Raw genomic sequence first — 12612 nt, forward strand, 5'->3', positions numbered from 1 at the left:
CTGCCTTGCCTAATCCCTCGGGCAGTGTTTAGCATAAAAAGCTGTGTGTTTTCTCCACCGCCAAGCAGCAGGAAAACGTAATTTACAGTCTGAATACGACTGCGGTACTTGTAAACTAGAGACCCGGGATTTGGAGGTATAAACTACTTCCGCGTTAGGCTGGCTTAAGATCCTTTGTTCTGTTCTACGAACGGGCCTACGCGAAGCACACAACATCGCTCCGCACCAAAGTGGTCTCACTGGCTCTAAAAATTACAACCGAAAAACGAGTACTCCTAGAGTAATTACTGCGCATGCTCTCAATCCCTCGTATAATCAAGCTTACGAAGGCGGGTACATGAACATAGAACGCTGAAGTTCGGTGTAAAACTTCTCCATTACATGAACAGATCACGATGTTGGCCACACAGCACAGCAGTAAAGTTAATGTACGGAGAGATTCCGCTTGTGTCTACAGGGTAGGCACCCAAGCAAAGTACTCTCTAATCATCAAAGCTATCCACTGCGGAAAAGGATAACAATCAAGTTTTCGAAAACTAATGTTCTCGCTGCATCTGGTCAGGTTGTCTGACAGCGCTTCGGAGGAGGATAATCATTTCACAATGCTGGGCGCGAGCGCCACCGCTGGAGCGAACGGCGCTAGTGACCTAGGAGAGTAAGTGGGATCACGTGACTTCTCTCACTGCTGCTGAAGCCGATGCTCGATTGAATTTGTGCGTTTTAAAAGCTAATGATCGCATTTATTTATGTAGTTTTGGTTGATGAAGAGTGCCAGCCTTGCATTTTTCGATCTTATATCGTTACTGAGGCTGTTGAAGTTTATTTAAGCTGTTTCTACGGTCCGTTACTGCTCTGTACTCGGAGGTAAGGAGGAAACCCGGCACAAACTCAAATTGCTACCCGAAACAAAAGCTAACAGAATCTTCCTTAATCAAGGTTTCGAATGGGCAAAGAAGCGGGTGATCATTCTCATGATGCGCGCCGCGGACATTTCAGCGAGCAAGATTTTGTCCGTGGAGTTGGCGCTAAACAGTTCGGTGAGCGGCAGAAGAAATGGCGCGCGCGTTTTAATTGGCGCTTGTCACTTGCGAAGCTAACGATATTATTGCTGGAAAAATGGGAAGGATGGTGGCTTCTTCATAGAGAAGCATGCTCCCAAAGAAAGTAAGGATCATGCGATAGCCAGAATGTCTCAAATTATTCTAAATCAACACGTTGACACGGAAGTTTAACTGAAGTAATCTAGAAGATTCTGCCGCCGCCTCGGGTAGCGGTATGAATGGTGAGTTGTCTCAGGGAGATTCTCCGGTGCTGTAGTAGCTTAAAATGACAGAGTCCGTGAACAAACGAACGATAGAGCATTGCATACATGTTGTGATGTGCTGATCGAGCCCAGGTGTGCGTAAACAAAACAAAAACTACATTGCGCGGGGAAACAAATATACGCTCTAGGCAAAAGTGCCCATGCGGGGTATTCACTGCGCAGGAATTCGCTGCGTGGAATGCAAGTTTTCACACTTGTTAAAAAATTAATCCATGTCATCCCCACAGTCAAATTTGCCTGGTTCAAGGGAGCAGGCGAACGGTGCTGCTTTCGCCGGCGCGATACGAAGGCGCTCAGCCTCTGTCAGGCTCCTGACAGTCCTCTGATTTTGCAGAGGAATCATATTACCTGCTCAGTGACCGGTTAAATCTGTCTGGTTGTGTGGCAGCTTCAGCTTTTTTTTTTTTCTCATAACAGCAGCAATGCTGCGGCTGGTGCGCGCCGTCGTAAGTAAAGCTCGCTAACTTCGATAACTCTGATTCGGTGAAGTGCTTTCTTGCCGAATGAGTGGGTCTAATATCTCAAGATAAGCTTATACCGGCCCAAACAGAGGTGTATACTAAATTAATAATTGAATGTAATGCTAACGGCAACTGAACTGTCTAGGAGAGCATTCTACAGTAGCCATTCAACGCGCATTATCCCACTTAGTTCGCACGCAGGCTCTTCCGAGAGGTAGCGCTGCGGTATGTCTTCGCGCCCAATAGGCATAGGCGCTCAATACAGGTCAACTGGGCAGCGTAGAATGTAATGCCAAGGCTTAAAATATGTAGAAACGTGCAGATATTTACTCGTGGGGCCGGTTGGCTCTTTCCGGCGTGGTCGTAGGAGGGCACAGAAAGAAAACCCTTTTTTTTTTTTTTTTTCACGCAGAGCCGAGAGCGACTGGCCACGAATCGTAACTGGGCACCTGGTTTCTACGATCATCAATCCTATTACGTCGAGTGTTAAGCACTCATTTCTTCGACTGAGCTCAGAAGTCTGCGCGAGATGAGGCCGCCGTGCGCTCCCAAATATAAATGTCTACTAGTTACCCGCACCCCCTCTTAGACACTCCCTTAGCCTAAGGTACCTTTTTATCAAATCTACGTCGCTTAGCGAAGTGAATTTGGAAAGCCATTATAAATTGTGCACATAAAATGTCTTGTTCATCACAATTTCTTCTTAACATTTTGTAATCCGGGCATAGCTATATTGCTCTTCATAGCTCACTACACGGTGGCCGATTTACTCGCTACCCATTTTGTCAGGGTGTAGAATTTCACCCCAAAAAGGAGCAACAGCAAGGTACAGCTGTTACATAAAGCTTTTGTTTTAAGAATTATATGTAAGCTACTGCTCACAATCACCGAGCTGTTTCTGAATGCACCACAAGTAGTTCTTATTGTTTTCATTACATCTCATGATCTCTGCCCGCGGTCACATGTGAAAGTGGCGTACTACTGCGTTTAATATGCCCTGCAACTGATCTGAGCGAAGCTAAACGAGGTTTCTCTCTGGTGCGAAATCAATGCGCGCCGCAAACGGTCCGTGTGCATTGTTTTTGCATCGAAGGGTAACAGCGTCAATTCCCTGTCCCCGTGGTCTTGCAGTGCTTCGAGAACTGTGTTCTTTCCACAGCTTGTACGTCGCAGCTTTCACTGACTGAATGTGGCAGGAAGCATCATCACAAGGCTAAATAAGACGACTTCAAGACAAAGCACTCTCTTATTACTTATAATAACTGCCGCTAGTGCCTATCTGCGTAATCCGCCACGGTGGCACGGTGGTTAAGAAGCCCGACTACTGTGATGAAGTACCTGGGTTGGAAACCGACCGCCGGCGTCTGCGCTTTGATGTTAGCGAAACTGAGAAGGGTCCGCGTGCTGTGTGATGTTAGCGCACGTTAAATATCCCAAGGTGGACGAAATTACTCCATGCCTCTTCATTACGGTTGCTCTTTCTATCGTTCCAAGTTCACTCCTACCTTCGTCCCTTCCCTTACGGCGCGTTAGAGGTGTCCACAGAGTGTGAAGAACGTGCTTTGATAAAGGATATTTCATTTCATTTATTTATCTTAAAAGGCCCAATGAGAGATATTACATAAGGGGTTCTTGGGTTACTAATATTATGGTTGGCAACGTAACACAATCAAAACGATTGCGAAGATTGTCGGTGAATTTCGAGAAGCATATGATGAATGCAATGTCTTTGCGTTGGTCATTCCAGTGCGCAATGGTGCAGAGAAAAATGAAGCTGGAAAGATGACGAGTGTGATGAGATTTGCGGGACAGTGGGACAACGAATGCTAAAGGACATGAAGCGATGGCTCAAGAATGTAACATCGATCTTAAAAGAATTAAAAGAACTGTAGCAGTGCAGTCACTGCTCGAGTTGCGATTCTTGCTGAGATACCGTGGCCCAAAAGGCGCAGTTTACGTCGGCTGCGGTCTCTGTTGACAGTGAGGCGCGTGATGTGTCTGGCCTTCCGCTCAGCACGAATAAGTTCATACCGTCGTTAGTAAGGCCCTAGACGATTTAGATGCGCACCAACAGCAGTTCGAGCGTGTCGCGTCGTGCCATGAGTGGCTGCGTGAAGAAATGATCCTTTCGCCCAGTTTTTGCCTTAAGGGATAGTCGATCGGTCGGCTGCAGCATGCGATTCCGCTGCTATAAAATCATCTGAAGGCAGCGCTGTTACAGCGGTTACGAGCACGGCTGCTCAGTTGCTCTTCCTCCATGTCCGTAGCGCGGCTCCGGCCGCGGCCCGCGGTGCGCCTCTATATATACTCGAGATTGTCGTCAGCTATCATGTGTCTCGCCATGCAGCTGCACACGCGTTAAGCTACTTCTCACATCAGTTTACCTTTACCTTTGACCTTGATCTTGATTTTTAGTGGAAACATAGCTACCCAAAGTAGTTGTGGCTGAAGTTCCAACTTGACCTCGAAGCTATTTGAAGGTCATCGGAAGCACATGGGGACCTTGGCTTTACATCGCGTAATGAAGCTATCGCTTTAAATGCAGCAAATGCAGCAAATGAAGTAAATTCTTTTTTATGGTCCTTCACACTCGTCTGGTACATCGTTCTTATATGTCGATGGGTGGCGACCATAGAAAGTTATACCTTCGAAGTTCATAACCTTATAAGCAGTTAATGCTGCATAGTTTATAAACGTGAAAAATATTTCGGACAGCCAGTACGCGACACATATCATACGCGCATGACGTGTAAGCTACGAGTCAAAGGACTCATCTGCGTCTTAAGCAATCTGTGTTGTTTAAGGGTGTAGCTTCTATAAGTGGCAAGGTCGCCAAAAAAGCGGAGCATAACATGAAAAAGAGATGAGTTTTTTTTTTTTTTTTCATTCGCTCCTCGCGCCCTTGTCTCTCATTGTCTCTAGTGTATTTTCCAGTAGATAGGAACTAGGCTGCCCCATCAACCCCTTTGTTAAGGCCATCACCCGTTCGGGTCAAGCAGGCACTCACAGAAGACGTCCAGCTTCCAGCCTTCCTCAATGGCGCTGCCCAGAATGAACTGGTTCTCTGCCCGGCACGAGATCATGGCGCCGTTGTCCTCTCGGCGCGGCGTAAAGAGCAGCACGCTGGAGCTGGTTCCCCTGTGACTGCCCTGGTGTTCCTTGGCCGACAGCAGCTGCTCGCCTCCTTTCCACCAGGTGAGCAGCGCCGGAGGACGTGAGCCAGCCGATGAGCACACCAGCTCCACTGGTTGGCCGGCCGACAGCGGGTGCCGAGGAGGCTGGATGGCCACGTCCAATGGGATCACTGCGTGCCACAAAGACGAAAGCTATCAAATGCGTTCGCTTAGTATGAACTAGATTTTAGCATCAACAGTTTTCGTCGTGAGAAGAGGATGGTTGAGAATGCACTTGAGAAAAAAAAAAAACTTTATCATACTGCTTTCTCTATATTGCCGCGAAACCTTCAAACAGTATTTGTTGTTTTTTAACAGCCGCCGGCATACGGGCTTATCACTCTGATTCTGGACCGCGTGTCAGTTCCGTAATCTTTGTTTGTTACTGCTCGATGTCGCGAGTCACACCTTTATCAGTTTTGTTGTAGCGCTAGCGCAAGACGCACCGAGATCTGTCTCGAAGGTTCCGGCCACTCGCTTGTCTTTCCACTATGTTCCAGCCCGTGCTGGTAGCTGTTTGCGACGTTATCTAGATTGTTCGGTGCAGCCTTTAAATTGAGCGTTGCCGAGTGTGACGGGCATTCTTTATTCGACGATCGACGAGCCCGTTTGTTTCTATCGCCGCCGCCGAGTTGCTTAGTTCTTTGCGGGCGCAAGTCAGCCCAAATAAACAGTTTCTTTAGTGCAATCATCGACCCTTCAATTGTGTCGTCGACCTCGTCACCACTACGTGACATCTGGTGGAGGTGCTGCCTTTGATCCTTCAAGCGAAGACCCAAGCCGTGTTCCTGTCGCCCTGGAAGACCATCCTACAGGTCAACGAGCCAGCCGCCGACTTCAAGGCCTACAACCCGAACACGGTCTGCTGCCTGACCCCACTCGATCTCGGAAGACATCGACGCTCACAATGGCCCAGCCTACAGCACCGGTTGTTTTCGTTCAACCCCGTGAGCCCCCCTGCTTCCATGGACGACCGGATGAAGATGCAGAAGACTGGGTGGACCTTTTCGACCGTGTGGCAGAATTCAATGGCTGGAACGACGCCACGAAACTCAGGCAAGTCTACTTCGTTCTTCAAGGACATGCCCGAGTTTGGTTCGAAAATCATGAGGCAGCTATGAAGGATTGGGACATTTTTAAGGAAGCGTTTTTGACTGCCTTTTCAAGCGTAGTCCGAAAAGAAAGAGCCCAGGACCTCCTTCAGTCAAGACTTCAACTCCCTAACGAGCCTGTGCTGGCGTACGTTGAAGAGATGAAGCGCCTCTTTCGCCGCGCTAACCCTAACATGACTGAAGGTGAGAAAGTCAAATTTTTAATGCGAGGCGTCAAAGAATCGCTTTTTGCAAATCTTGTCCGAAATCCGCCAACAACAGTGGCGGAATTTGAAACGGAAGCGTCTGCCATCGAGAAGACGTTGTACAGCCGGATGCGCCACTACGAGCGACCACTTCAACCAGACTACTCATGCCACTACCCCAGCGCATCTGCAAGCAGAGACAACCTTCGGGACATAATCCGGGAGATTGTGCGAGAGGAGCTCCGCCGAATGCTGCCATCATCGCAACAACCCCAGGTGGCGACGCTCGCGGACGTCGTCCGTGAAGAAGTTCAGCAGGCGCTGGGCGTTCCTCAAGCGACGGCTGCGACTGTTGGGTGCGAAGTTCTTCTTCACGAGGAGGCCATTGCTTAACGCGAACGATGATAAATGTCGCCTGAACACACCAGGAGGGGAAGCGGTCTTTCCTTCCAAGTAATCGGCTAGCGCTTTCAGCTCAGGGTCTGATCGCTGTTGTTCTGCGAAACTGCTGGCGCTTACCGGTCCCAAAAAGGCGTCGTCGTCATCGTCCTTCGGGGGAGCGTCGACGGGAGCGCGGGATAAGCAGTCTGCGTCGGAATGCTTCCGGCCCGACTTATAGACTACAGTCATGTCAAATTCTTGAAGTCGTAGGCTCCATCTGGCAAGGCGGCCGGAAGGATCTTTCAAATTAGCCAGCCAGCAGAGCGCGTGATGGTCGCTTACCACCTTGAATGGTCGGCCGTATAGGTATGGACGAAACTTAGAAGTAGCCCAGATGATCGCAAGGCACTCCTTCTCGGTCGTCGAGTAATTTACTTCGGCTTTTGTGAGAGACCTGCTAGCGTAGGCGATTACTTTTTCCTGTCCGGCAGTCTTCTGGACAAGAACGGCTCCTAGGCCCACACTGCTCGCGTCGGTGTGAATTTCGGTCTCGGCGTTTTCATCAAAGTGGCCAAGTACAGGAGGGCATTGCAGGCGGCGCTTAAGTTCGTCGAAGGCTTCTTCTTGCGGCGCTTCCCATTTAAAAGGTACGTCAGCCTTTGTAAGCTGCGTCAACGGGCTCGTCGATCGTCGAATAAAGAATGCCCGTCACACTCGGCAACGCTCAATTTAAAGGCTGCACCGAACAATCTAGATAATGCTTAAAAGTTGCTAGAATTAAACATACAGGTACGGACAAAAGTAAACGGAGCACCCTATTTCATTATAAATCTTTTCACGTGTTCTATAACTGAAACTGGCAGTAGTGGTATGTACACACCGGTAGTAGACGCCAGTGCGTTTTCACTTGGACAAATACTGTTTTCTTATCTCTCATACAGAAGGTGTTATTGTAATTTGAACTAAAAGCAATGATTCGTTTATTTATGTCCACACCAGTACATCCTATTGCTATATAAGAGGACAGACTCCACCGCAGGTTTGCATCAGGTTAGTTGCACTGAAACCCTTACTACCTTTGTGACGACGGTATCCGGCTGTCTCTGCTTTAGAATGCTTTCAAATATTTATATTTTTCTCTTTCATTTGTAGAATAAAGTTTTGATAGTTGTATTTTTCACTGAAACATTTTATGCAATTAGGAGAGCTGTATGCTATTGTATGTATGTATGTATGTATGTATGTATGTATGTATGTATGTATGTATGTATGTATGTATGTATGTATGTATGTATGTATGTATGTATGTATGTATGTATGTATGTATGTATGTATGTATGTATGTATGTATGTATGTATGTATGTATGTATGTATGTATGTATGTATGTATGTATGTATGTATGTATGTATGTATGTATGTATGTATGTATGTATGTATGTATGTATGTATGTATGTATGTATGTATGTATGTATGTATGTATGTATGTATGTATGTATGTATGTCCGTGCGTGCGTGCGTGCGTGTGTGTGTGTGTGTGTACCATATCTGCTTCCTTACATCCCGCACTAAAACATTTCACTCTGATTTTCAGATAAGGCTGCTGCAGTCTGGGTCTGATGGTCATTAATTTTGCCGAGAGCGTACGCAAACAATTTTCGGGCATTTGATTGGCCTCCATGCCATTGAGTTGACTCTCGCGGAGCAGTAGATCTGCTCTAAGAACACCAGCTCAAGTAAGCGTATTATATTTTTTAAATGCCAATATGGTATTAATACTAAAGTTAAAGCCATAAATTAGTGCAGAAAACATTATTTTAGGCTTTTCTGTTAGGTTCTGGTGACGTCTAACTTATGAAAACCTGCAGCAATGGCTCACAGGTTAGGGCGCTTGACCGCTGAATCCCGGCGCTGCAGCTGCGTTTCGATGGCGGCGAAAAGCAAGGCCCAAGTGTATGCTGTTCGATGCCAGTGGACGTTAAATATCCACACGTGGTCGAAATTTTTCTACTCCTCCAAACTACGTCACTCATAGCTTGATTCGCTCTGGGACGTTAAATACAAAAAATGAAAGCAAATCATATTTCTGGGCTAGAACTGCGCCACATTTAAATGAGGATTGCCATAGCATTTGGCCGTAATTGGGCAGACAATATTAATCGATTAAGTCACTCCTGCGAGACGCAAATATACGGTGCAGATAATATGACTAATGACCAGCGAAGAGAAAGTTCATACCCCATATACACGTTGCACTCGACCTACGTTTCTGGAGCATAAAACGTTTTTAGCTCAAAACATTAATGGACACTAAGTTTGATATCATGGCGCTCATAGTACGGCAATCTAGCATACGCGAAGCGAAGCGGCCCAGGCTAGGCGCATGGGTGAGGGAGTCATGACTTTGCGAGCTGGGCTCGTTAAAGGAAGCAATTAAATTAATGAGCACAGTGACCGAACGTAGTCATCACTACGTAAAGCAGAGGCCGACTGAAGTTGTAAACTCATTTCCGTCTGAAAGGCCATGATGAATGCGTGAATAATTATGTGCAACTCTAGCCGCTTGCCGAGCAATCCTTCTGCGCGCCGCGCGAAAGCTTTTTGGGCAAGGCTGAGAGGGAAAGAGGAAAAAATGAAAGAGGCAAGAGGGGCTTCAGGAAATGCATAATCTAAGGCTTCATTCACTTTACTAAACACATGCACATATGCGGTCATTCCTGCATGACAGAACTTGCTACAACTTACAAGTGTATGTGAGTTCCTGAATATTGAGGGAAAGCGCAGATGCGGCTAATGACATGGATTTGGGAATAAGCGCTTGTAAAACGCGCTTCGTTGAACGGCAGCGTTAGCGAAACAATGCGTGCGTGAAAGCGTTCTCATATTCGGTCGTTAATTGAACTCTGGCCATTCTGCGCAGAGCTGTTCGCACTATTCAGTGGTTCGCCGCATTTACCGCGCTGTGCGCACTTCCCGAGCTCATGGTAGCTATCCAGAGATCCGAGTGCTTATTCACTGCTAGCAGCGTGGTAAATCGGCCTCCCCAAGCTCGGCTGAGGCTTTTGAAGAAGTAGAGACCGATCTGTTTTTGTAAGCGTTGGAATCGACTGCCCCGAATGGAAAGTGTTGTAAACTGTATATACTTTATATATGTTCTACTTGTAACAAAGGAATGATACCAATCGCGAAAGCTTAAAACTGCACTGTGTTACGTAATCACGCTGGTTATACTCGCGGCGGGCTCCTAATTTGCGGGTTGGGAATAGAGGGTGGTGCTGTGAAAGAAAAGGACTGGTTAAACACTATCGCTAACGTGAGCGTTCTCTACACGTACGCGGAGAAGTATCATATAGAGGCAGCTCTATGGTATGTGCCTCAGTTAATGTATGAACTGCTTTCCTTACATGATCGTGAAGCAGATTGCACCACCTGTCTCCTGTGCCGCAGAGTTTTGCAAAGAGCGCCAGTAGACTGCAGCTGTCCAGATTCTGCGTATTAAAATTTCAAACAGCCCATGACACCTACAGTGATGGTAACAGAGTGAACTAAAGGAGGGCGCAGTTTGGCGAAATCCGGCTTCCTACGCGCGGAACACTACGCCTGCACCACACGTGTGCGTAGTCTCTTCGTTAGCAAAGGTCCTGGCAGGAGAGTGCGGCGCTTCGACACTTCTATTGCTGCAGTCAGCGTGGCGATCCAGGTTGCTTTTATATTTTTGCTAGGTACTCCGGCGCTAACAGTAAACTGTGATACTAGCCATTTTGTCTAGATTTGATTCAACTACCTCTAATGAAAAACGTTTTCTGGGCTACGACCCTCCTTGAGAGAGTTATAATGATTGCCCTTTAGGAACACTCCTACGAAATATTTTGCAGCGATAGCTCCACTACGCAAGTCAGAGCGCAGTTTCGCGTGGTTAGCCCGGGGCAGAACTGCGCATGCCGCGTTGCCATGGCGACCAGCAGAGTAGCGGCACGGGTTTCGGCCGCTTCGCCACTTCCAGTGTGGCTGCCCGAAAAGGGATCGGGCTGGTTGGCGGCAGCGTTGCACTGGCAGAGGCTGCATTAAAATTATTGAACGGGTGTGCCATTGTATGGAGAAAACTCTCAGTGTAAGTCCCATTGTGTTGTAACCGCACAAGCATTCTGCGTGCGTGCATTTTAACTGAAGTAGAAATCACCTGATGCAGGTGTCGCTGGTCTTGTAGACAAAGCATATACGACTATTGAGGGCGTGGAGCGGCAGGTGTGACTTATACCGAGGCGGCTCTAATCGAGGTAAGGAAGACTTTAAGTGTGGCTGCCCGAAAGGAGATCGGGCTAACACACCACTCGGCGGCCGGCCAGCACATCGGCAATGAGAATGTTCTAATCTGACCGATATAGTCACACCAAAGCTAAACCAATATTAACCGGCGGTGGCTTAGCTGAGCGAAGCCACGGCCAATGTTATTCATCCTTTTTTTATTTTTCACTTATGCAGGCGCCACGGTTTAGGCTTTACATCATTATTCAGCGAACGCAAGTGCCAATGTCTTCGGGAAACACGGTGGTACCAATTTTAAGTGCGGTACAAAAAGAGGATAAGTGAAATGCTTACAGGTATGTACCTCGTTGTTCAATTAAATATATGTGACGCTCCGATGTCACCCCCACCGAGCCGTACACTCTTGTGCAGTGTGGATGGCCTAAATAAGTTTGCACCTCATGCAACACGGCAACGCTTTGCCCTTTTTTTTTCCCGAACCCGCGAGAGAGTGAACTGTGTTGACACATTGTCCTACCTAATACTCGCGGCAACTGGGGTAAAAATCTCGTACCATATGCCTCAGTTCAGTTCAGTTCAGTCGTTCAGTCGTGTCCGACTCTTCGGGACCCTATATGGACCATGTCACGTCACGCTTTCCGGTCTCACTATATGCCTACAATGAACCTACCGAAACCATATGCCTACAAACACATTAAAATCAATTTGGGGTTCTTTTTTCTCTCATCTGTGAATCATGTCAAGTCCTGCAAAACTTACAAAAATGTCATGAGGAAGAAAGGGTATACGCACAGCCGGTCATTACTCCTACGAGCTTTTGTTTCATGCTTGAATATTTTGGTGTGACGCATCATTTTAGCTTCACTTAGACTATATCTGCAACAGGCATGCTTGTAGGACGCTTGACCGGTCTCTCTGGTGATTTTGTTATCGTTCAAAATTTCTTTTCTCATGCACTTCGTAAGGTATAGTGTGTCATTTAAAATCAACTTTTTTTTTATACTAGTTCTGTCTTTATTTGTTTCCGGACATCACGCCCAAATGGACACATACTTTTGCGCTCGAACATTTTAGACGTATTTTGAAACAAATCGCTATCTATATGTAACTGGGATGGAGTTTCTGGCAGAAAAAAAAAAAAAAAAAGGTCTCAGCGTGGTCGCGACGAAATCTGGTGCACACCGGACGTAAAATTCAGAGGTCGTAAGTTGGGATCCCATCGGCTGCACGCGATTGGCTTTTATTCTCCTTTCTATTTATGTACTCTCCAAGTTCACCGAAAAATTACACATTGATCAACATCAAAAATAATCCCCTGTGTTTTCCTCGTTAACAGTGGCTGTTGTTTCATTTGTATGTATCTGATAACGAGTCCCTCATTTTCCAACCTGGATGGAGGTAAGTAGATGCCTTGCAAACGCCTAGAATGACAATTCTAGAAACAGAATGAGAATTACCGGCGACAATTCTGCTTATAGCCGTACGTGGAGAGTACTTTGATAGTGTGTGCGTAGCAAAAGGTGTCTTTTAACATAAAGACAACATCATTGCCGTCAAGAATTATCAGTATGAGGCAGTACAGTCTCTTACAGAGTCCCGCTACACAGTTGAAACATGAATGGCAACAGAGAGTGGAAGGAGAGCAGTATTGGCGCCGCTGTCAATCTAGACCAGCGGATGAAGATGACGGCGAAGGAGCACGGCCTGTGC

General features: G+C 46.9%; 1 pseudogene; it reads right to left on the reverse strand.

The window, feature by feature from the left end:
* LOC146185566 (protein turtle-like) overlaps positions 1–12612 on the reverse strand; it is a 152043-nt pseudogene that overhangs the window by 40166 nt on the left and 99265 nt on the right.

This window comes from Amblyomma maculatum, chromosome 6 (assembly GCF_055883805.1).
Source record: "Amblyomma maculatum isolate TAMU_Amacu chromosome 6, ASM5588380v1, whole genome shotgun sequence".
In the NCBI taxonomy this organism is placed as follows: Eukaryota; Metazoa; Arthropoda; class Arachnida; order Ixodida; family Ixodidae; genus Amblyomma; species Amblyomma maculatum.